Raw genomic sequence first — 22767 nt, forward strand, 5'->3', positions numbered from 1 at the left:
GAAGCACATAAAGTTTAGGAAGGAAAAACTTAAAATCTCTGTCCATCGCGCTGAACACACAGAGGCCAAAAAATACATTCACATTCTCCATGCCTTAGTCACTGACTGTGCTTCTGAGCCGTTTCACCATTCACCTGCAACGGAGGCTGAAATGACGTCTGTCATGGGTTGAATCTGTGACCCCAAAAAGATAAGCCCAACTCATAACCCCAGGGATCTGTGAATGTGAACTTATTTGGAAATAGAGTGTCTGCAGATACAGTTAAAGATCTCAAGTTGAACAATGCGGTATCACCTCACACCAGTCAGAATGGTCATCATCAAAAAATCTACAAGCAATAGATGCTGGAGAGGGTGTGGAGAGAAGGGAACCCTTTTGCACTGTTAGTGGGAATGTAAATTGATACAGCCACTATGGAGAACAGTATGGACGTTACTTAAAAACTAAAAATAGAATTACCATATGACCCAGCAATCCCACTACTGGGCATATACCCTGAGAAAACCATAATTCAAAAAGAGTCATGTACCACAATGTTCATTGCAGCTCAATTTACAATAGCCAGGACATGGAAGCAACCTAAGTGTCCATCAACAGATGAATGGATAAAGAAGATGTGGCACATATATACAATGGAATATTACTCAGCCATAAAAAGAAATGAAATTGAGTTATTTGTAGTGAGGTGGATGGACCTAGAGTCTGTCCTACGGAGTGAAGTAAGTCAGAAAGAGAAAAATAAAACCGTATGCTAACACATATATATGGAATCTAAAAAAAAAAAAAAAAAAAGGTTATGAAGAACCTAGGGGCAGGACAGGCATAAAGACGCCTGTAGATGTAGAGAATGGACTTGAGGACACGGGGAGGGGGAAGGGTAAGCTGGGACAAAGTGAGAGAGTGGCATGGACATATATACACTACCAAATGTAAAATAGATGGCTAGTGGGAAGCAGCCGCATAGCACAGGGAGATCAGCCTGGTGCTTTGTGACCACCTAGAGGGGTAGGATAGGGAGGGTGGGAGGGAGATGCAAGAGGGAGGGGATATGGAGATATGTGTATACGTATAGCTGATTCACTTTGTTATACAGCAGAAACTAACACAACCTTGTAAAGCAATTATACTCCAATAAAGATGTTAAAAAAAGATCTCAAGTTGTTTCCTTAATTTATTGTGGACCCTAAGTCCAGTGAGTGGTATCTTTGTCAGAGATGAGAGGGAGTGTGAGCCGCAGGGAAAGAGGCCACGTGGTGACGGAGGCTGAGATGAGCCAGCAGAGGCCAGGAGCTGCCAGAAGCTGGAGGGCGGGGGGCGGGGGCGGTCCCCAGAGTCTGTGGAGGGAATGTGGCCCTGCCAGCACATTTTTGGGGGCTTTGAGAGAATAAATTACTCTTGTTTTAAGCTCCCAAGTTTGTGGTAATTTGTTATGGGAACCCTAGGAAACTAATATAGTGTCCTTTGTGACATCTTCTATTTTTTCAAAATGATTTCTCAAAATGACATCACTTTTATTGTTTATTTGATACTCTCAGATAAGATGCAAGTAATGCGTACAAGTATGAACCATAAGAAAAACGCCACTGTACATCCAACAAATACAGTCCCCATGTGGAAGTTTACTATCTGACCCTTGGCTCCCATCCCACATGCACACTAACGCACACGGCCGGGCCTGTGTGTTTAGGAGGGTTTCTTTGGGAAGATGCTGCCTTTCAGTGACAGCGGGCTTATCTTTATAAAGTCAGTTCCCACAAACACTGGGGAACAGGCTCAGAATTTGTGTTTTTTAGTGTCATTGTCTTGGAATTATTCATATAATTGAAAGTAATTCCCATATCTGCTTTGTCCATAATTATTTGCCCCTTTTTTCGTCTGTGTTTTGTTTCTAGTATTACTCTTTTACATGATGTGCCCCATGTGAATTCAGGTTATAAATCTTTTCAAGAACAGCTTCTGTGACATCCTCTTTTTTGTTCTATATATATCGCTTGTATGCTTGTAATTTTTACTGTTCCTTTTTGCTCTTTTGGATGTTTGTCGCTGTTTTTCCAATACCCCATTGTTTTAAATACTCAGTTTTCCCAAGCCAACATGTTCTAACATGTAAGTGTATCTGTTAGGAAATGTTGAAAACTGGTGACATTGTCATTTTGTGCTGTAAATGTTTCTGAATTCCTCTGTGCCCCACTATATATAAAAAAATTAATTGAGTTTTCAGGAAGTTCTTATATAACTTCTATTTTAATGAACTGAAGCAAGTAAACATAGCATATAGCATTTAGTTAGTTTTCCCTGTATTTATATCTTTATGGATTTGGACATTTGCTATTTATAATTTAGTTTCAGTTTCATACGAGCTTTCTATTTATTGCGTGGAAAGATCATTGTTTTAGGGAAAGAGGATATATAACTTTTTTTTTTTTTTTTTTTTTTGCGGTACGCGAACCTCTCACTGTTGTGGCCTCTTCCGTTGCGGACGGAGCACAGGCTCCAAGACGCGCAGGCTCAGCGGCCATGGCTCACGGGCCCAGCCGCTCCGCAGCATGTGGGATCTTCCCGGACCAGGGCATGAACCCGTGTCCCCTGCATCGGCAGGCGGGCTCTCAACCACTGCGCCACCAGGGAAGCCCGAGGATACATAACTTTTAAAGATAGAGGTGGCAACCAGGAGAACTCTGTAAGATATTAATACTATGCAGCCAAAATACAGGAAAAAAACACTATTCCTAGAGCATTTACATGTCTCCATAAAAAGCTCCACCATTAAGGCAAAGTGCCTTCTACCCCCATTTTCAAATAAAACTTTCCCTGCTGTCTCTATAACCCCAAAAGTTTATGAATCTTCACACATAGAACGCCAGCACACATTCCCCATATCTCTGAATTTTACAAAACATAAGCTCAAATGCAAAATCCCATATCTGACGAAGGCAAGGTGATGTGCAAAAAATACCTCAGTTCTCATACTTAGCGCTCATACGCTTATCCCATCTATGCCGCCCACAAACCACAAAATCTATACTAAGAATCCCTCCAAATACTTAATTGCTCAGCCCGGTATTCCCTGAGAACTCACCCTGAGACCTCTTTTGACAACCTATCAGCATATGTACAACACCCAATCCCACTAGAAAACCTCCGAAATCAAATATGCAAAGTTGTTAAGACGATTCACACGTATCCCACACATGTTTCAGGGCATCGAGGCACAGTTTCCCTTCCAAGGCCTCGGCTCTGGATCCGTCACTGTTACACAGTGGCACCAGTGTACACGTCACTGAGCCTCACCTTTGTTTCTTCACCCCAGAGTGACTATGTGTATGTGCTCATTGCACATGTGCGCCCTCAACACTTGTACCAAGATAACTGGAATACATGCACAGGCTCCTCACCCTTCTTGTTTTTTCTCTTGGTACCTCTGGCACTCTGCCCCAGACAAGGGAGTTTGCTACTCTTCTCCGCCTGAGCTGGGATGTCCCTGAATGAAACGTTCAGCAGGTAGTTTTCCTGCTCTGGAGATTCTTCTCATCCCGCCTCTTTATTTTGACTGCTGAATCACAACTGCACTGCAGCGCCCCGGGGTGAATTCTGTTTTCCTGAGGTTGAATTCAGGCTTCGGTCAGTTTTGTTCTTGGAGAAATTTCCCCTGGTCTAAGGTGACTCCTTTGGTTGGTGTTTCTTCCAAATTCTCCTGTGACTCAGGAACTTGGATGTAGGCATCTCCTTCAGGGCTTCCTAAATCTGTTCCCATGGCTGTGTCATCAGCCCAAGGGCTGTTGATTCCCTACCTATTGCCAGACTCCCACTCTTTCTTTCCAGTTCGCTCTTCTGAGTGTTAAAGAGGACATAGGCAGTTTGGCTCAGGAAAGAAGTCATGTCACAGGTGGCTACCTTAGATCATCCATCATCCCACTCTTTTTTTCTCCCAGTTTTTACATATCAGAAGTAATGTCCATTGAGACAACTCAAAGTGGCATAGACCAGCACAGCCTAGAGTAAACAGACAAGTTGTCCTGCGTTCTGCTGAGACAGGAAGATTTGCACGTCAAGACACTCGGGATATGGTTACTCAGCAATTTTGTCACCTGTGAACTGTTTCAGTACCAGGATGAGGACCTTAGAGGGAGTGTGCAAAGTAAACATTGGCAGTAGGCACCTTCTTTAGACAAACACTACAATGACAGGAGTTTTCGTGGTCCAGCTCTTTGGGCTTCATCGACTATCCTAAAGCTTGGCTCTCACTCTGAGCTACCTTGATATCCAGCTTAATGTTCAGGTAAGGGTCAAAGGTGTTTAAAATGCCCTTGCAATGGAGACACTTGATTTAAGGTCTCCAGCACCCTCCAAATATTGGTCGTGTTAGGGTGGTGCCCTTGAAGTGACACTGTAACTACTTGTCACCTTGCAAACGTGCCTTCTGCATGGCTTTGACAGTGAACATCAGAAATTCATGGACATCTTCCTGCTTGTGTGTATGGAAGCCAGCAACTCACGGGTGTGATGGCTTGATAACATCACAATGATGATGGCTTGCCTAGTACATAGGATGCAGAATCCTTAATGCCGACAAATCTGAGAGTACCCCTGAGTCGGTGTAGAGTTGCCAAGAGATGGCGTATATGTCAGATTTTGCAGTGCTGCATTCATGTAGCAGGCGGTCCCCATATTCCAGAGTCCCATAAAGTCTCTTTTAAGTCAGACAAGTTTCTCTGAAGGAGTGAGCACTGTTGCCACAGAAGCAAAACCATCATGCAGGTTATGGTGTCTGTGGTGATTGTGATGGTTTTTCTGCTAGAGTGAGACCCCAGTGGACTTCAGCACCAGCTGTGGGTGCCTGAGCAGGCTTGCGTTTTGGAAAGATAATGAACTGAGCCTCACCTCCCCAGTGGAGAAAAGTAGCTTCAGTGTCTCAAACTGGCTGTATCATTTTACATTCCCAGCAGGAGTGAGCGAGAGCACCTGTTGTCCCATATCATTGTTTACGTTTGGTGTTGTCAGCGTTCTGTGTTTTAGCCATGCTAACAGGTCTTTTAATTTGCAGTTCCCTTATGACATGTTGGATCTTTGCCATCTGTATGTCTTTGGTCAGGTGTCTGCTCAGATAGTTTGTGCATTTTTAATTGGGTTGAACTTTTAAAATTTCTTTTAAGATTTATTATTATTTATTTTTGGCTGCGTCAGGTCTTAGTTGCGGCATGCAGGATCTTTTGTTGCGGCGTGCGGGCTCTTCGTTGTGGTGCATGGGCTTCTCTCTAGTTGTGGCGTGCAGGTTTTCTCTTCTCTAGTTGTGGCGTGCAAGCTCCAGGGCGTGTGGGCTGTGTAGTTTACAGCACACAGGCTCGCTAGTTGAGGCACGCAAGCTCAGTAGTTGTGGCCCGAGGGGCTTAGTTGTGGCATGTGGGATCTTAGTTCCCTGACCAGGGATCGAACCTGAGTCCCCTGCATTGTAAGGCGGATTCTTTACCACTGGACCACCAGGGAAGTACCTTAAATTTTAATGAAGTCCAATTTATCCATTTTTTTCTGACATGAATCATGGCTTTGGCACTGCACCTAAAATGTCATCTCCAAACCCAGAGTCATCTAGACTTTCTCTTATGTTTTCTTCTAGGAGTTTTATATTTTACATTTAAGTCTGTGATGCACTTTCAGTTGATTTTTATGAAGGGTGTAATATCTGCCTCTAAATTCATTATTTTGCTTGTGGCTGTCCAGTTGTTCCAACACCATTTGTTCAAAAGACTGTTGTTTCCTCATTGAATTGCCTGTGTGCCTTTGTCAGAGATCAGTCCAGTATATTTGTATGACTCTCTTTCTGTGCTTTCTATTCTGTTCTATTAAACTGTTTGTCTGTTCTTTTGTTAATACCACAGTGTCTTGATCACTGTAGCTTTATGGTAACTTTAAGTATTAAAGTTGGGTGGTGTCAGTGTTCCAACTTTGTTTTTCTCCTTCAATGTTAGGTTAGTTTTTGGTCTTCTGTCTTTTCATATAAACTTTAAAATCTGATACCCCCAAAATAATTTGCTGGGGTTTCGACTGGCATTCTATTGAATGTGCAGGTCAAAATCAGGAAGATCTGATATCATGACAGAATTGTGTCTTCCTCACCATGTACATGGACTAGCTTTACTTTTATTTACATATTTATTGATTTCACTGAGTTTTGTACTTTTCTTCATATAAGTCTTATATATCTTTTATTAGATTTATGCCTAAGGATTTCATTTTTTGGGTGCTAATATAAATAATTTATTTCAAATTCCAGTTGTTCATTGCTAACATATAAGAAAGTGGATAGCAGGGAAGCCTGTAGTCTGTTGTAAGGTACTTGCAAGTGGCATGGTGTCACTTTAAAGTAGACTTAGATTAGTTGTAAATGCATATTGCAAACTCAAGGACAGTGACAAACATTTTCTAGAAGTATGATTGATTAATTGATACAGTAAGAACAAAGAATGGCATTATATAAATTATATAAAATGCTCAGTTAAAACCAGGTAAGGGAGAAAAAATTGGAAGACAAAAAAAATAATAAAGAACAAGGGCAATGAATAGAAAACAGTTACAAATAGGATAGATACCAATCCAATAGTAACAGTAACCACTTTAAACATCAGACGTTTAAATACATCAATTAAAAGAAAGACTGGGAATTCCCTGGCAGTCCAGTGCTTAGGACTGTGCGCTCTCACTGCTGAGGGCCTGGTGCAATCCCTGGTCAGGGAGCTAAGATCCCACAAGCCTGTGGGGCACAGCCAAAAAAAAAGACTGTCAGAGGGGATTTTAAAAAAAAGAAAAAAAGGCTCAACTATACGTTATGTAAAAGAAACCCACATTAAATATAAAGATACAGATATATTAGAAGTAAAAGGATGGAGAAGGTACATTTGTTAAAAATAAGCAAAGAAAGCTGGACTATAGCTATGCAGAGTATAGTTAACACTCATATTCTACATATTTCCGTTAACACAGAAATTTATTTTCTAATTGACCCCAGTCATCTTAATTATATTTAGAGCTATGTAAAAAAACTGGAAAGTGACCAACATAATAGCTTTTCAGCTGCAACTTTTAATCTATATATTTATATATTACATTATAAAATGTAATGTAATAATTTTCACAAAATTCTGCACTCAACATTCCCAAATTGTTCCATGTTCCTACATTTTATTTTATTTTATATTCAATAATAAGTCATTAGGCAGAAGTTTGAATTTATGGATGAATTGTGTTGTAAAACATTTATGATGGAGGTTTTTCCAATTCTGAGACTTCTAACATGAATTTCCGCTGAAGGCTTTTTCACTTTGATTTTAAGATTGGTATCTCCTCAGTATGGGAACTTTAATATTACCTAAGGGGTTGGAAATCACTGAAGGCTTTCCTTAATTCATTACACTGAGTGTTTTATACAGTGTGCAGTCTCACATATTCTACAAGTAAAGGGCTTTTTACATTTCTTTCATTTAATAACTTCTCCAGCATGAGTTATGTGTTATTTCACTTCCAACTTGCTTCTCCTGGTAAAGACTTGTCTACTTTTCTAAAGATTTTCCGGTTTTTATAGTTCTTCCTACCCTGAATTTTCTTGTGCACATTAACGCTGAAGCTTAGATGAAGTCCCTGCTGCAGTGGGAACAGAGAGAGGCTCCCTCCCAAATGGAGGTCACTCGTGTTGTTTAAGGATAAGTTACGGGGGCTTCCCTGGTGGCGCAGTGGTTACGAATCCACCTGCCAATACATGGATTCGAGCCCTGGCCCAGTAAGATCCCACATGCAGCGGAGCAACTAAGTCCGTGCGCTACAACTACTGAGCCCGTGTGCCACAACTACTGCAGCCCACGTGCCTAGAGCCCGTGCTCCGCAACAAGAGAAGCCACCGCAGTGAGAAGCCCACGCACCACAACAAAAGAGTAGTCCCCGCTCGCCGCAACTAGAGAAAGCCCGCGCAGAGCAACGAAGATCCAACACAGCCAAAAATAAATAAATAAAATTTTTAAAAAAGAAAACTTAGGGGTTACAGAGACGTTGATTTTCAGCCTGTGTGCGCTCTCTGGTATGTTAGGTTAGAGCTGTGGTGAAGACTCTTCCACACTCGTCGCATTTATAATTCGAGCACTCATATATCATCCAGAGTGAGAGCTTTGACAGCGGCGACCCTGCACAGATGGCATCCATATGGTCTTCCTCCAGGGTGAGTTCTCTCATGTCATCCAAGGACAGAAAGTTGGAGATGGTGAACTTCATAGACCTCCCAGGAGAAATCCCTTCCCACTGACTTCATACCAGGAAGAGCAACAAATTCCCTGGATAATGGTTAGTTTTACCTCCTGCACGTTGACTAAACCATGGTTGAGGATGCCTCCCTTTTGGCAGATCATTCTAGGAAGGTGGGAACCAAATTTGCAGCAAACTCATTCATCTGTGTCATCGTCTCCATTGAAGCGTCATTCCTTTCCCTGGTTAATTAGTGCCCACCTTTTTTTCTTCCTTCATCTTAATTACAATTCAGTCTGCTTTATTCTGTTTTTTGGGTGACTACCCAAGTCCCTTATGGTAGGTAGGTCAAGAGGCAGAGAGAGAGAATTCTTCCCCCACCCCCAGGCAGACTAAAGACTGAGGATCTGGTGCAGGATGTCCCTTCTTCAATGCCTTGACTGGGGTCAACACATATCAAGGTTAGGGCAGTGGACTTGGCCCTCCTGCCCAGGCTCACAGGTCTGTTCCCTCCCCCAGCCCCTGAGGCCTGTGACTACAGCATCCTCGAAGCTTTAAACAGCTTCTCGGTGCTCATGGGGACTCAGGGAAAACAGGATCTGCAGACCAGGAAGCGGGTCCTCACCCGACCCCAGGTCCCCAGCACCTTGACCTTGGACTCCAGCTTCCAACCTTGAGGAACAGACGTCTGGTTTCACGCTCATCTGCAGTACTTCAGCCAAAGGGACTCAGAAGTTAATTAAGCATCTACTCTGCCAGGTGGCTGAGGAGCTTCACAGACACAAATGAAGTGCAAAACCCTGTCTTAGAAAACCTTTGACCCTGGTGGGAACAATACCAGCCAGTAAGTACTGGAGGCTCAATTTACAGGGTAGTTGAGACTCTTCCACTTTTCAGAAAGGGGACACCAGACTCCGGCAGGCCACCACTGGTCCAAAATGACAGAGGCTCCTGGACCTGGAAATCGGCCGGTCTGCACCAAGAGGTGCGGTCGGTGTGAAATTCACACTGGAACGGAGACGTGCTGGGGAGGAAGAAAAGTGTAAAATAACCTCACTAGTAATGTTTAGATTGAGTACATGGTTAAAGAATCATATTTTGGATCTGTTGGGTTAAATAAAATGTTATGAAAATTAATTTCTTTTTACTTTTTCGTGTAGCTACTAGCACACTTAACATTTCACGTGATTCTGTTGGACAGCGTGAGTCCAGAGCCGAGTCAGTTCCTGCTTTGGGAGCAGAGAGTCCTCCGTGTGGGGTGTCCTGCCTGCGAGACCTTGGGCAGCATCTCCAGCGTCGTCCACCAGATGGCAGTAGCTCCCCTCTCTCCAACACGACTTTGCCAGAGTCCCCAAGGGCTTGGAGTAACCCCATCTGTCCATATGCTGCAGGTAAGCTTGCTGCCGCCTCTTCCTGCCCCGAAGGGCGTGGGCCATCCTTGCTCCTGAGGACAGGCCGGCCTGCGTGTCTTGTTTGCGGGGCAGGATGTGGGGCGGAGCCCCGTGTGGTGGGAAGGGAGCTTGCGGGGATGGGTGCCCTCGCTCCTGCTGTGTGTCCGTATGTGACTGGGCACCACAGTCCTTCCTGCAGATGGTGGGGGCAGGCCGTGAGGCAGGGTCCCAGCACCCCACCTCTCTCACGAGTGCCGTGCCTGATGCCCTCCCAGGAGGGAGGAGGGCCTTTCCTCCACAGCACAGATCAGTGTATAATGCATAAATAAGGCAGAGAGTGGAAGTGCATGTGAGCAGCTGCTGTCCGGCCAGGCTGGGTGTACCCTCACCTCCTTGTCCGAGGGAGGAAGCCAGCATCATCCTGCACCTCTGTGTGGGAACTGAGTATGTCTTCCCAAAGGCCCTGAGTGACAGAGGCAGGATCAAACCCAGACCCTCTTTCACCCAAACCTATGTTCCTTCCACAACCCTGACATCCCTTTACTCTGCCCCACGGAGCCCAGGGACTGGATCCTGAAGATGCAGTGGGGGTCCCTTGATCAGACACGTCCCCTTGGGCTGTGCCTGGCGTTCCCCAGAGCATGTGTCCAGGGGTTCGTCCTTACACTCCCTCCCCATGGTTGGGCCTGTGTCCAGGGGCTGAGGGCAGGACCCTGCTGGGCAGAGAAGAGGGGGCATGGGGCGGCCGTGGCAGCCCCCAGCTCCTCCCAGGTCCAGTTAGGTGCATGACCCCGAAGCCCCCCTTGAACTGGTGTAATCCAAACAAGCGAGACAGGTTCTCAGAAAGGATTAGAGGGTTTAGATGTACTCAGTCCCTGGAGGACGTGGACGTTTGTGTTCAGTTCCCTTGCAGAGCCTGGTGCTTCCTATCTGTTAGCCGGGGCCCCAGAGACAAGGCCACCTGGTTACTAAGGACTGAATTCACTTTTCACGCCGGCTCGAGGTTCCCCAATATGCAAGTAGTTCACAGCCTGCAGACACGACCAGAGGACGGCTTTGAAGAGACACTGTCAGCCCAGACGGGGACGTCAGGCCAGCAAAGGAGGCCAGTGTGCTGCTTGTTTGCACGGAAGATTACATTTTCAAATAACATATCATAACGGATTAAAGCTGAAAAAATCATTTTTTCCAGGCCACTGAGCACTTTATAGGATTATTCAGTCCAAAGGGGCTCCTGGCTGTCATCCTCTCAAGGTCAGGAGAACAAAGTTTCTGCCAGTGGCCTCAGTCCCAATCTGAGCTGAGACGCAGCTGGCCGTGCCAGGGAGCTGGTCCATAGCTGCCTCTTCCCAGAGAGACAGCCGGTCCTTGTCAAAACAAATAGCAGACACCTGAAGCAGTGAGCACTTTTTTTTAATTAACTTGGAGCGACTGGAAGGGGTAACTGAAGGCCCCTTTGGGGGTTTGGTGTCTCTGTAGGAGGAGAGCTTGATTCCTGCGGCTGCTGAGCCTGGCCAACAAACGGAAGCCCATCAACGACAAACGCGTTCCCGAGGGAGGCTCCCTTGGGGTCCAGCATCCAAGGATCTAGGAGAGACAGGAGTCGGGGCCGCTCATGATTCCTGAGGGGACAGCAGGGTCGGGGGCGGAGATGGGAATGAAATGACCCCTGGGAACCTGGGCATCTGCTCCTCAGAGCCATGGGGCCTCATCTCTGGTCTGACTTCGTCCCCCACGGCCCACCGTGCCCCTTCCAGACAGAGGACCCAGCGCTCAGGGAAGGCGCCTGGCCCCAGGTGCAGCTCCAACGGCAGCATGTGCAGGAAGTCCCTGCGAGGGAGCTGACCTTGGCTTAGGGAGGATCTGCACCCTTTTCCTTCCAAGAAAATGGAAAAACGCATTGGGAGGGGAACTAACAAAACTTGCTCTGGGGAGACAGCAGGAGTGGAGTGGAGACCAAGGGGCAGAAATTCCTTCACTGAGCACTCAGTCTGGGCCCAGCACTGCGGCAGGACCCAGAGGTGGAGGGTGAGCAGGGCCAGCAAGATGGGGCTGTTCCCAGGTAACGTGCACCCGCCGGGGAGCAAGAGGCTTCACTAAAACACAGTCAAGAAAACACAGAGGCTTAGGTCCATGATCAAATCAGCGGGATAAAGATCCCCTGGAAGCCATGTCAGTTCACCAGATCTGAATCACAGCCGCACAGACAGATGTGAAGATCAGCACACGGGACAGTGAGAGTGAGGGTCCTACGAGGGGAATGGAACTCTCCCCTTGCAGCTCAGAGAGAAGCCCACAGGGGCTGGAGCCACGAGATCGAGGGGCCGGTTCGGGACCTGAGTTTGGAGAGAAAAGGCAGGGCTGGATTTGCAGAGCCTCACAGGCTGAGAACAAGTTTGGAGTTTTTTGAGCATGGACGTAACCACATGATTCACCCCCAGAGGACCAGCCTGTCTTCACACGGAGGGTGTCGAGTGGCGGGCAGCTGGGGAGCCCCATCAGGAGGCCCTGGCAGACAGCACAGGTGCCCATTAACCACGGGACATGCTCCAGGACTGGAGATTCGGGAAAGAGAAAAAGGAAGTTGCAGAGGCGAGTGGAGCCAGCTTTGTGGGAGGAGCACGGCGCCTGCCAGCCCTCCCCTCTGTGCGCGGCTCCAGGGGCCGATGTGGGCAGAGGCCTGCAGGGCACGTACCAGGAGCAGGTGGGGCTGTGAGGGGGGTGCAAGGCTCCCTTGGGGTAAACATGAAGCTCAGAGGGAAGAGGAAGGCCTGGGCAAGAACGTTAGGGCAGCTCTCTGGGGCACCTGCTCCCAGGGCCGTGTGACCCGTGCACCTCAACTCCAGTTTGGTTATGGTACCACCTACTTCTAGGACTGCAGAGGAGAACGAGGAACAGCCGCGGCCTTCGAGGGTGCCACTCACACCAGAAGCAACAGGAAGGCAGCATTTAGCAGAAGTGCACTTTCACAGCTCTTCAGCATTTAAATTTTTAAAATTTAAATAAGAATTTAAAATTTTTAGGGTGTCCAGCATGCTGGTTTGAAACACACACAGTGAAACGGTTACTACAGTCAAGCTAATTAGCACGTCTGGCTTACGTAGTGACCACTGTGTGTGGTCAGAGCACCTGAGGTCTACTCCCTGAGCGAATTTCCAGGACCTGACCCAGCGTTATCACCTGCAGTCACTGTGCTGGACAGTAGTCTCGGGACTGCTCACCCTGCGTCCCTGCAGCTTTGTCTCTCTGACCAGCTCCTGCCCACCTCCCCCACCTCCCGGCCCCTGGTCACCGCCATCTACCCTTTGCTTAAAATTTAAATCAACAAAGCTGACATCACAGCTCCTTGCATAAGAATGGATCAGGGAGATCTCTTTTTGGTGAGAGTTTGGGTACAACTTAAAATGCTCTTAATGCTGCAAAACTGCTCAGGAGGTGCCATAGAACAAAAACGTCTCCCGGTTCTAATTTCCACCCTCAGCGGCTCCACAAGCCCTGTAGGACCAAATCCATTCAGGTTCTCATCTAAATGAGTATGTGTGGCTTTGTGCGTGTTTGTCTTGTTTTTTTTCTTATTGTGGAAATTTGTCAGTAGAGAGAAAAGGTTATACAGCTGAGCGATCCGGTTCCATCTTTGCCCTGCCTACCACTCTCCCCCAGGGGCGTTGGGGCAATTCCAGATATGGTACTGTTGCATCCACCCTAAGGATCTCTGAAAGATGGGAGGTAATTGCATTTCTATCATTAAGCAAAAAGTTGACAATAATTGCTTAGCAAAACAAAACACCCAGCATGGTATCTGTTAATCTGTGGCCTCATTTAGCTGGGAGAATGCAGAGCTGTGGAAGGGTGAGTGTTTTGGGGCCGGCTGGAGGCCTCCGGGCACCAAAGCAGATCCCATCATAATGGGAACCCCGGTGCCTGGCTGTCTCTCTTGGTGATGTTACCAGCCTTTGAAAATGGTTGCCTAGATTTACTCAGGTATGCTGAGTTGTGAAACAATGGCATTTTAATTCCAAGCTTCTATTTTAAAAAAACAAAAAACACTTTCCCTCATCAACTACTTGTACCTTGAGGTTCAATTTAGATTTTGCGCTTTTTGTTTTAGTTTGTTTTAATGTCTGTTAACTCATGGATTTAAACATTGGATGTGTTTCAATGCGGTAATTCTCACATCTTCAGTCGGTGGGGGCCTCTTCAGTGAATCCTTTTGACGTGGACCTGGAGACCTTTGGTGGCTTTCTTGTTTTCTGGTGGACACGATGTTTTAGATGGTGCATTTCCCGACTCAGACATGAAATCTTCCATTTCTCCCGGAAGCCATGGATGGTTTTAGTGAGATATCTACTCACTGGGGGTGACTATTGATCGGGTTTGGTCACTGTTTTCAGTCCTTTTCTGTACAAAGCTAGTCATTTCATATCCATAATTCCCATTCGAATTTAGGAATACAGTGTTTTTACTTAACCTCATCCATTGCATGACCGTCTCCTTTCACTCACACTATTTTGATTCTCAATGATATCAAAGTAATGACTCAATCTGACCTCAACGTAAAAACCTTAGTCTCAGAATAACAATGCCCATGCCTGCTCCCGCTTTTAACTTAGTGGTTTCCTTCTGTTATTGTTATAGTTATTGCTATTATGGGTGTGTTTCAATATGCAGGAAGCCCTGTATTTTCCTGGCACGCCTTTATTGTTGGCAGGGAATTGACAATGCTCGGGTAGATTTTCCTGTGATTGTTCATGCTGCTTATTTTTAAAAATAAAACAAAACAAAGACTTTTCCTGAATCGTCAGGAGATAGCAATGGGCTGGCATAGCTTTTTAACTTTGAAGCCCTGGTGCTTCCTCTTTTGTTGTTTTCACAAAGCGATGAGCAATTTAGCCTGGGCGGTTCAGAAATCAACCCGCTTGTCTCCCCTCCCCGACCACCTGCGAGGTGTCTTCTCCTCTGCCCCTACTGTGCGTCCTGATCAATTTGGCCAGATTCAGTCCTCAGGAGTTTCTCCTGAGGGAAGGAATCTGGGTGCTGGGAGAGCTCTGTTAGTTTTGAGTTGATAGGGTTCAGACTGTTCCAGAACTGTGGGATCCGTGGGTATTGGGTTCTTAGTTTTGCTTTCAGATCTAGTATGTCTGTTTCTGGGAGAATTTGGGGAAAATACAAAAACACTAAATTGCCACCATCTTCCCAGACTCCTTAAATGGGCTTTCAACTTTCTAATGAGACTTAGAACAGGGTCAATTGTAGAAAAGAATACAGTACATCACTGTTATTGTGGACAATATAATCATTCACTAAAATTCAAAGTCAGTGTGCTTCCTGGTACCCAGGATTCTCTAGAAGGCTGTCTCCAAAGGTTCTGGTCTGTACTCTTCTCTTGAGGTTACGAAATAATTTTCCTGGCCACCAAACAAATCTGGCCGATATTCCCCTACCCTCTCACAGAGTAGTATATGCAGTTCTGATCACCACACACCATGAAGTCAGTAAGAAAACTGGAGAGTGAAAACAAGGAAATGGTGATGAATTAGGGTTCCCATTGCTGCTGTAGAACATTTCCAAAAATTCACTGGCTTAGAACAGCACATATTTATGGTCTTACAGTTGTAGAGACAGAAGTCTGAAGTGAATGCACAGGCAGTTCCTTCTGGAGGCTTCTGGGGGAACCTCTTCCCTGTCTTCTTCCAGCTCCTCGAGGCTCCTGCCCCCTCCTTCACCTTCAAGGCCTCCGGGCAACTTCTTCTCACATCTTCTTCCTCTGACTCTGACCCTCCTGCCTTCTCCTCAGCCACCAGCAGGGAGTTTATGGGTGAAATTCAGACCTGAAGAAAGGGCCTGGGCAGAGGAAGGAGGTCTAGAGCTTCTGGCCACGGCGGGGGCTCTGGTGCAGGAGGAGGGTGGGGAAAAGGAACCCAGGGGTCAGCACGTGCCAGCTGCTCCTGAGCCCGCACCCCTGCGTCGGCCACTCGCACTCCTCCAGTGAGTTCTGAGTCTAGGGCCCAGGACCTGAGTGTGACATTTGAAAGATCCATCACTGAGAGACAGAGAATGAAACCACTGTTTCCATCGAAGCGCTGGCAGCTGAGGTGTGTTCACACTCAGGTGGGGGCAGACTTAGCCTGGGGGGACGAGGGGCGCCCGTTCCCGGTGGGGCCGTGGCGTGCTGGGGCCGCTCTGCGAGGGGTGAGCGTCCCTCTGAGCCCCTCCCATGGGCTGAGTGTTCAGGAGAGGGCTCTGGGTGGCAAGCTCCTGCTCGGGACGTGGGGCCAGCAGCTCCCAGCTCCCAGCTATAAAACTCCTCTCTTTTAAATTCCATTCCAGGAGGTCCCTGGGGTCCTCCTGCTGAGGGGTGGTCTGAGCGCCATGGCCCTCAGAATGGAAGTTGCCCCTGGGGTCATTTCTGGGTAATCCTGCTTGTTACGTTTCAACCACACTGTCTTTCACTTGTCGAAAAGTTTTACAGAAAATGTTGGTCTGGGGCTTCCCTGGTGGCACAGTGGTTAAGAATCCGCCTGCCAGTGCAGGGGACACGGGTTCGAGCCCTGGTCCGGGAAGATCCCACATGCCGCGGAGCAACTAAGCTCGTGCGCCACAACTACTGAGCCCGCGTGCCTAGAGCCCATGCTCTGCAACAAGAGAAGCCACCGCAATGAGAAGCCCATGCACCACAACAAAGAGTGGGACCCGCTCGCTGCAACTAGAGAAAGCCCGCGTGCAGCAACGAAGACCCAATGCAGCCAAAATAAATAAATAAATTAATTTTTTTAAAAAAGAAAATGTTGGTCTATCGGGTAAATCCACCCCCACGACCCCAGACCATATGTGCAATGATGCATTAACTTTAACTTTCCAGAATCTCCCGCTTGTAGAGATTCACAGGTAGCCCTTGGCTGGTTTGTTGTTCTACAAGAGACATGACCCAGCTCCCTGGCGGTGGCCAAGGGAACAGAAGAACCAGCCTGTGGGCTGCCCTTAGCAGGAAGCCGCCAGCTTCTGGGCTGGGCTGATTAGAAATTGGGTCTTATGTTGGGTTTGACCCCAAGAATTGAACCCACGGAGGCAACTCTGCAGACTGTTTTCCACTGTGAATTCTGGAGATGAGCTGGAGATTAGAAAATTGGAAAATTCCTGATACTCTGCCTCATTCAGAAGGGCAGAGTTTAGATGCCCCTAGAAACAGAGCGGCTTGGAAAGATTGTTCCTTGAACAAAGAGCTTCCTTCCAGGACTGCAGGATTTTCTCCTCAGCTGCCCTTTTGCATTGCCTCAGAAATTGTTGGGACTTGACATTCTAATATCCTACTGTCTGGACAGGCCAAGTTTATTTATCCACTCACCTGCTGAAGGACATCTCATTTGCTTCCAGGTTTTGGCAGTTATGGATAAAGCTGCTATAGACATTTGTGTGGGCATAAGTTTTCAATCCCTTTGAGTAAATACCAAGGAGCATGATTGCCGGATCACATTGTAAGGGTATGTTTAGTTTTATAAGTAATCACCAGACTGTCTTCCAAAGTGTCTGTACCCTTTTGCGTTCCCACCGGCAGTGACGAGAGTTCCTGTTGCTCCCTGTCCTTGTCGGCATTTGGTGTCAGTGCTCTGGATTTTGGCCGTTCTAATATGTGTGTGGTGGGATCTCATTGTTTTAATTTTTATTTCCCTAATGACATACGACGTGGAGCATCTTTTCATATGCTCATCTGCCATCTTGATGAATTTTAATTTCTAAAATTCATAGAGGGAAAAAAAGGTGATTTTGGTTAAAGTTTTCTGGCAAATGGAGGAAGTAACACATATGGCAAGCGGTTTTACCTCTGAAACATTGATACAAAAACTCCACAAACGTCTGCAGAAGGAATTTCCATAAGGAGACGCAGCACGTTAAGCTTCAAGTATTCTGACTTTGGCTGACACTGAGAGGCTCCTTTAGTGTAAAGGAATAGAGTGCAGTTGTTTTAACCTCATGCAAAAGGAGACTTTCTCTAAGATCTGTCCACAACGGACCTGGAGTATTGAATAAAACGTTCTCTTTAACCGATCATCTCTTGACAAGTAGAAATATATATAGATATTTAAATTATAAATATCTATACCTATATATAAAATATCTATGTGTGTGTATGTATATATATATATATATATATATATATATATATATATATATATATATATATAAAGCACAGACACCACTGCTCCAGATTTGTTCAAACTGGTTCAATGCTGCATTTCAATTCTTGTGTCAAATGCTGGTTTAGAAGGATTTTTGGTGACATGTGTAATCTATGGTCTAATGATCCAGGCTGATTGAATTTTGAGTCAGTAAGAATTTCTCATTTCTTCTTAATATGATCACTTTTTTGAAAGCAGATTTTTTTTTATAGAGAAAGAAGGTAAATGTCACACATTTCAATTTAAAATGTGAAATGAAGTATATTTTCTTGCTAATGGACACAAAAACGTGGGTTTTTTTCTTTTCCCAGTCAACAGATTTTATAGAGCAGACCCATTGTTTCTGTTGAATCCCCACTAAGCCTACGGACTGGACACACAGTGAGTCCTAGGACCTCAGCACCCGTATGCCTTCACAGCCTCTGCCGCGCCCCCTGCAGCCCAGGCTTTGTGGCCCATTGCTGGGTGCCCTCCATTTATTAGTCTCAACTTACTTCGCACGATTTCTCTTCCAACTTCTCTGATGCTATAAAACTCCTCTCTTTTAAATTCCATCAACACATTTTGTCTATTTCTGCCTCTGCGCATCTGTTTTTGCTGCTCCAACATGAATGCCAATCTCTTTCTCTCCAACAATTAAAATGGGGCCTGTGCCTCAAGGTCGCTGCAAGGTTACCTGCCCGATGTGCGCACAGCTTCTACACTGCTTTGTCATCAGACCACTTACTAAAACTGCTTACATTACTTAACCCATCCCAGCTTCAATTTACCATAATTCACGCACAGAATGTCCTTAGCACCCACTGCTGCCTCAGATGCCTGGATGAAGGGCAAGAAGTCGGCACCAGCCGAGGCCCCGAGCTCACGGCACCTGCAGCTCCTTTGGTCAGAAGACGGAGTTGGATCAGACACGCGGCCCCTCAGGCCGTGAGGACTCCCAGGAGGGCAAGGGGATGAAGTAACAGGGTGGGCTCAGGGTCACCAAAGCTCCAGTATCCACGGCCTTCGAGTGGATGACTGAAGTGAGCCTGGAGAAGAGCGTACGCCAGCTTGGAATATTCGTCCCGGGGGGAAAGGCTGACGACTGGGCAAACGGTGCCAGGAGAAGGCAGGAAGGACGGAGTTGGGCCTGTTGGGCACAGTGGGGGCTCTGAGCTCGGCCACGCGGGTTACTGGAGGGTGAACGCTGGCTGCTGTGCGGGGCCGGGTGCAGGGAACGGGACTCCAGGCTCCCAGAGGCACGTGGAGGCTCAGACACTGGGAATTGGCCAGACTTGGGACTTGCTAACGGACTGGGCTTGCGACGTAAGGAGACCGGGTTTATAGAAAGTTCCTGAGCCTGGGGCCCGAGCCGGTGCTGGTCTCTGCCACGCTGAGCAGAGCAGGGCAGGGCAGGCAGGGGTCCTGCGCTGAACCTTTCCGTGTGAGCTGCCGGCCAGAGATCCAGGTGAGACGTCCAGGCAGAGGCTGGGTATGTGAGCCCGGAGAGCAGGGCTGAGCATCTAAATGTGGGAACCTGTCAGCATTGTGGTTGTGCTTAAACTCTTGGGATAGGGTGCGACACCCTGAGTACAGAGACAGACAAAAGGATTTCCATTATTTCTAGGAAGAGAAGAGGATCCAGCCTTGTGGCCAAGGGCACAGCAGAAAAACTGCAAGTTCCCAGAAAATCACTTCAAAACCTGGTTTCTGAAAGGTCAGCAAAAGTGACCAAATACTGTTGCAAGGACCAGGCAGATGAGGCTGACATCTGCCAACAGGAAGTTGACAGGGACTTTGTCAAGAGCATTTCAGAGGCGCCGCCGCCACCCCTGGGCTGGAAGCCTGGTCAGCAGAGCGGGGGCGGGGGAAGCCATGCAGTAACGGAAGACAGAGAAGTGAAGTGGAATCCGGAGGCTGACGTGTGCTCGTCAGAGGGGGTTCTGCTTGATTTTTGTTTAGCTTTTAGATGAAGACCAGCATGTTTGCATATTGATGAGTTAACTCAAGGAGGGAAAAAAAAAAAACAAGCCTCAGGTACGAAGGGCCGCCTGGATGTGCGTGGAGATTCTCATGGGAATGGGCAGGCCCCACCTTCACTCGGGGCTTCCTGTCTGGTTCACTCCTCATTTGATCTGTTGTGGGAACCATCGTCTATGGTTTGTTTTTCTCAGATGGGTCTCTGTGCCTCTCTACTTGGTCCAAATGCGGGACACAGGAGCTGTGCTATAGGGGCAGCCACCCCACGTACTGGGCACTTTGCTAGCACAGGGCTGCATGGTTGTGAACCCAGACCGAAGAGTCCTTCAGAGGAAAATGTACGATCCCAAAATTGGCCGTGTCAGGTGGCATTCAGAATGAATGCCAGAAATAGCCTGTATTTTTGGTGCAATCAGCCACCTCATACCTTTTTTCTTAAAGCTTAAAGGAAACAGAAAGGCACACACAGCCTCAACATTTCTTTGGTCCGAGGTGTTTGTGTCTGAGACCCAGACCACGCAGGAGGGAAGTGTTCTAGAAAAGTGAGGTGTTCTTATGTTTTCAGCTGGATCAGTGGGCTCCCTGTATTGTGCAGTCAACGGGGAAACTGATCTTGAGATCCCAGAATGAGCATCTAGGAGACGGGCATCTCACCTGGGTACAATGCACCAACCCTTCAGCTTGCAGAACTATCCTCCCACTTCGACAACCTTGGCCAAGGGAGGCCCGTCCTTGGTTTCTGGCCGCTGTGAGCCACGTGTGCCCTGGGCATGAGTAGAAGAGGGGGGTCCTGCTCGCCCCCATGTGACACATTGGCCAGCCCACTTTACAGGACCGTGGACATGACCTGGGGTCCCCGTCCCCACCGCAGGGAGAGCCTGCTGCTCCTGGACTTTCAATCTGCGTAAAGTGTCTGAAAAGGGACTGTGTTCAGAGGAATTGGCTTCTGTCCATCTTCCCTGACAGACCAGCTACGTCTAAGTCAATGTGGCTTTTAATGCCATAAGCTTTGGGCGCTGTGCCAAAGTCCAGCCACATACCCACCGAAAATGCAGCACACGCTGCAAAGAGAGGGAGTGACTTTGCCTTAATAGTGCTTCACGGGAACCTGTGTTTGTGGGCTGATTCCCATGTATGGTTCCTCACTTCCTGTGGGATGAGGCCGAGACTCTTTCACATCATCCATCATCTGGTCCTGTTTTTCCACCTTCAGCTCTCTCCTCTCCCCACATCCCTGCCAAACACTTCCTATGTTCTAAGTTAGTATTTTTTAACTTATTCACAAAGATTGCTCTGCACTAACAGCAAAGCCTATGCTTACAGTATTCTTGTTTGCATAAGGTTTTGTTTCTGTGACAGAGTCATTTACAACTCTGCACCCTCTCATATTTTGTTTCCCTCTGCATACAACGTCTGAATACCTCATTACTGTCTGGTGAGCTCCTATTCATACTTCAAAGCCCAGTTCAAATGTTGTCAGCTCTGAAACCTTCAACCACTCCACCCCAAACCAGAGTTGTTGCTCCACAGCCTTTTGCTGTAGAACTGATTATATTTGTGTATAACTTTAGGCGTTTTTGTTAACATCTTTGCCTTCAACATTATGTAGTGAGCACCTCAGTAGAGGGACTAGCTATGATATGCCTGGGTGTTGCATATCACAGTGCCAGCACAAAGTGGGGTTACTAAATATGCTCTTCTTTGTCCAAGGAAAGAAGGATGAGGGAGGCACAGCGCTAATGAGTGCCATGTTCTTAGTAGGTCATGTTTTAGTAAAAGCCAGCACAGCTGTTCTGGTGAACTGGCTGATGGTCCCCTGCCCTGCTTCCTAATTAGAATTGACAACTGTAGGGGCACCTGCTCTGCTTGTCTGTCCAGCACCCTCTTTCTCTTCTTCATAAGGGCACCCTGTTTTCCTTTGGGGACTCACTCCTCTCCAAGGCATGTAACTTGGGTGACACTCTTGAGAGTGTGACTGGGTGGGGCTGCCCCACCTTGTGTCTCTAGGGGAGGCCCACAAGCTAGGCCTCTCCTGGGAGGGTCTTCCATCCCCGACTGTTGAGATGGGTTCAAGGTGGGCACCTGACTCTAGCAAGACCAATACATATTATACCCATGTCTGCTGGGATTATTGAAGGAAAGCCCCCCTTTTTCTGATGACTAGACACAAAGCACATGAAAGCCCCAAGCTTTGGGAGTCGTTGTTGCTGCCACATGGAGAAACCAAGCCAGCGATGAAGCCTACTCAGAAGGAGTGACCAAAGATGGGGACAAATTTCCAATATGACCACCTGGATCCAGCTATGCCTGATGATCACACCTGGGCCTTGGGCTACATACCCTAAGCCATTTTGAATTGGGCTTCAGTCCATTGCAGTATACGATGTCCTGGCCATTCCCTGATGAATCTCCCTGTCAGAGAAGAACCGACTCAGTGGCAATGTAGTGATGGCAGATGCTATGCAGGGAGGAGAAGGGGGAATTCCTGCCGAGGGTCATTGTAAGCTTCCCGAAGGCTGTGGTCCTATAACCCAGGCAGGGGCATGTCCGCACGCAGCAGTGGTCAGAGCGTTCCAGGCCAGCCACAGCTGGGAGAACAACACCCAGTATCAAACACAGGAGAACATTTGCCGAGCCCCTGCCTGCACCCATGCCGGGCAGAGGACCCCGGGCCCCAGGGTGCTGCTCCTTTTCTGCTTTTGCCTCACAGACTGACTGGCTCTTCAACTTGAACTTGCTGGAAGGTGCAGTTTCCAGAACAGCGACCACTCCCAGGCCAGCGTGTTTGTCTTCTGCCGCCAGGTTACAATATTGCTGAGAGCTGGATCACACACATGCGTATGTGTACATGTATACATGTTTGTGTACATTGTAATACATAGCCTGCGTCTCTGACTCTGCCTCTCAAAAGGCAATTTCCTGTCTCAGGATCTCCTCCTGGCTAGGGGCTCGGCTGCCCACGTGGCTGCTTGGCGACCTCAAAACAGGTCTGCTGGCCCCTCTGCCTGATTCTTGC

The 22767-nt window shown here is 47.3% G+C and overlaps 1 long non-coding RNA gene and 1 pseudogene across 1 annotated transcript in view; one reads left to right on the plus strand and one right to left on the minus strand.

Annotated features, from left to right (window-relative positions):
- Positions 1–2350: 2350 nt before the first annotated feature.
- On the minus strand, positions 2351–4684 carry LOC114897481 (annotated as a pseudogene).
- Positions 4685–9416: 4732 nt separating this feature from the next.
- The window catches only part of LOC114897509, a 35190-nt gene continuing 21839 nt past the window's right edge, over positions 9417–22767 (plus strand). Inside the window, exon 1 of the long non-coding RNA XR_003794160.1 lies at positions 9417–9618. This is a non-coding gene — a long non-coding RNA (uncharacterized LOC114897509). The remainder of the gene's footprint in view (positions 9619–22767) is intronic.

This window comes from Monodon monoceros, unplaced genomic scaffold (assembly GCF_005190385.1).
Source record: "Monodon monoceros isolate NGI ecotype Baffin Bay Population unplaced genomic scaffold, NGI_Narwhal_1 Super_Scaffold_17, whole genome shotgun sequence".
In the NCBI taxonomy this organism is placed as follows: Eukaryota; Metazoa; Chordata; class Mammalia; order Artiodactyla; family Monodontidae; genus Monodon; species Monodon monoceros.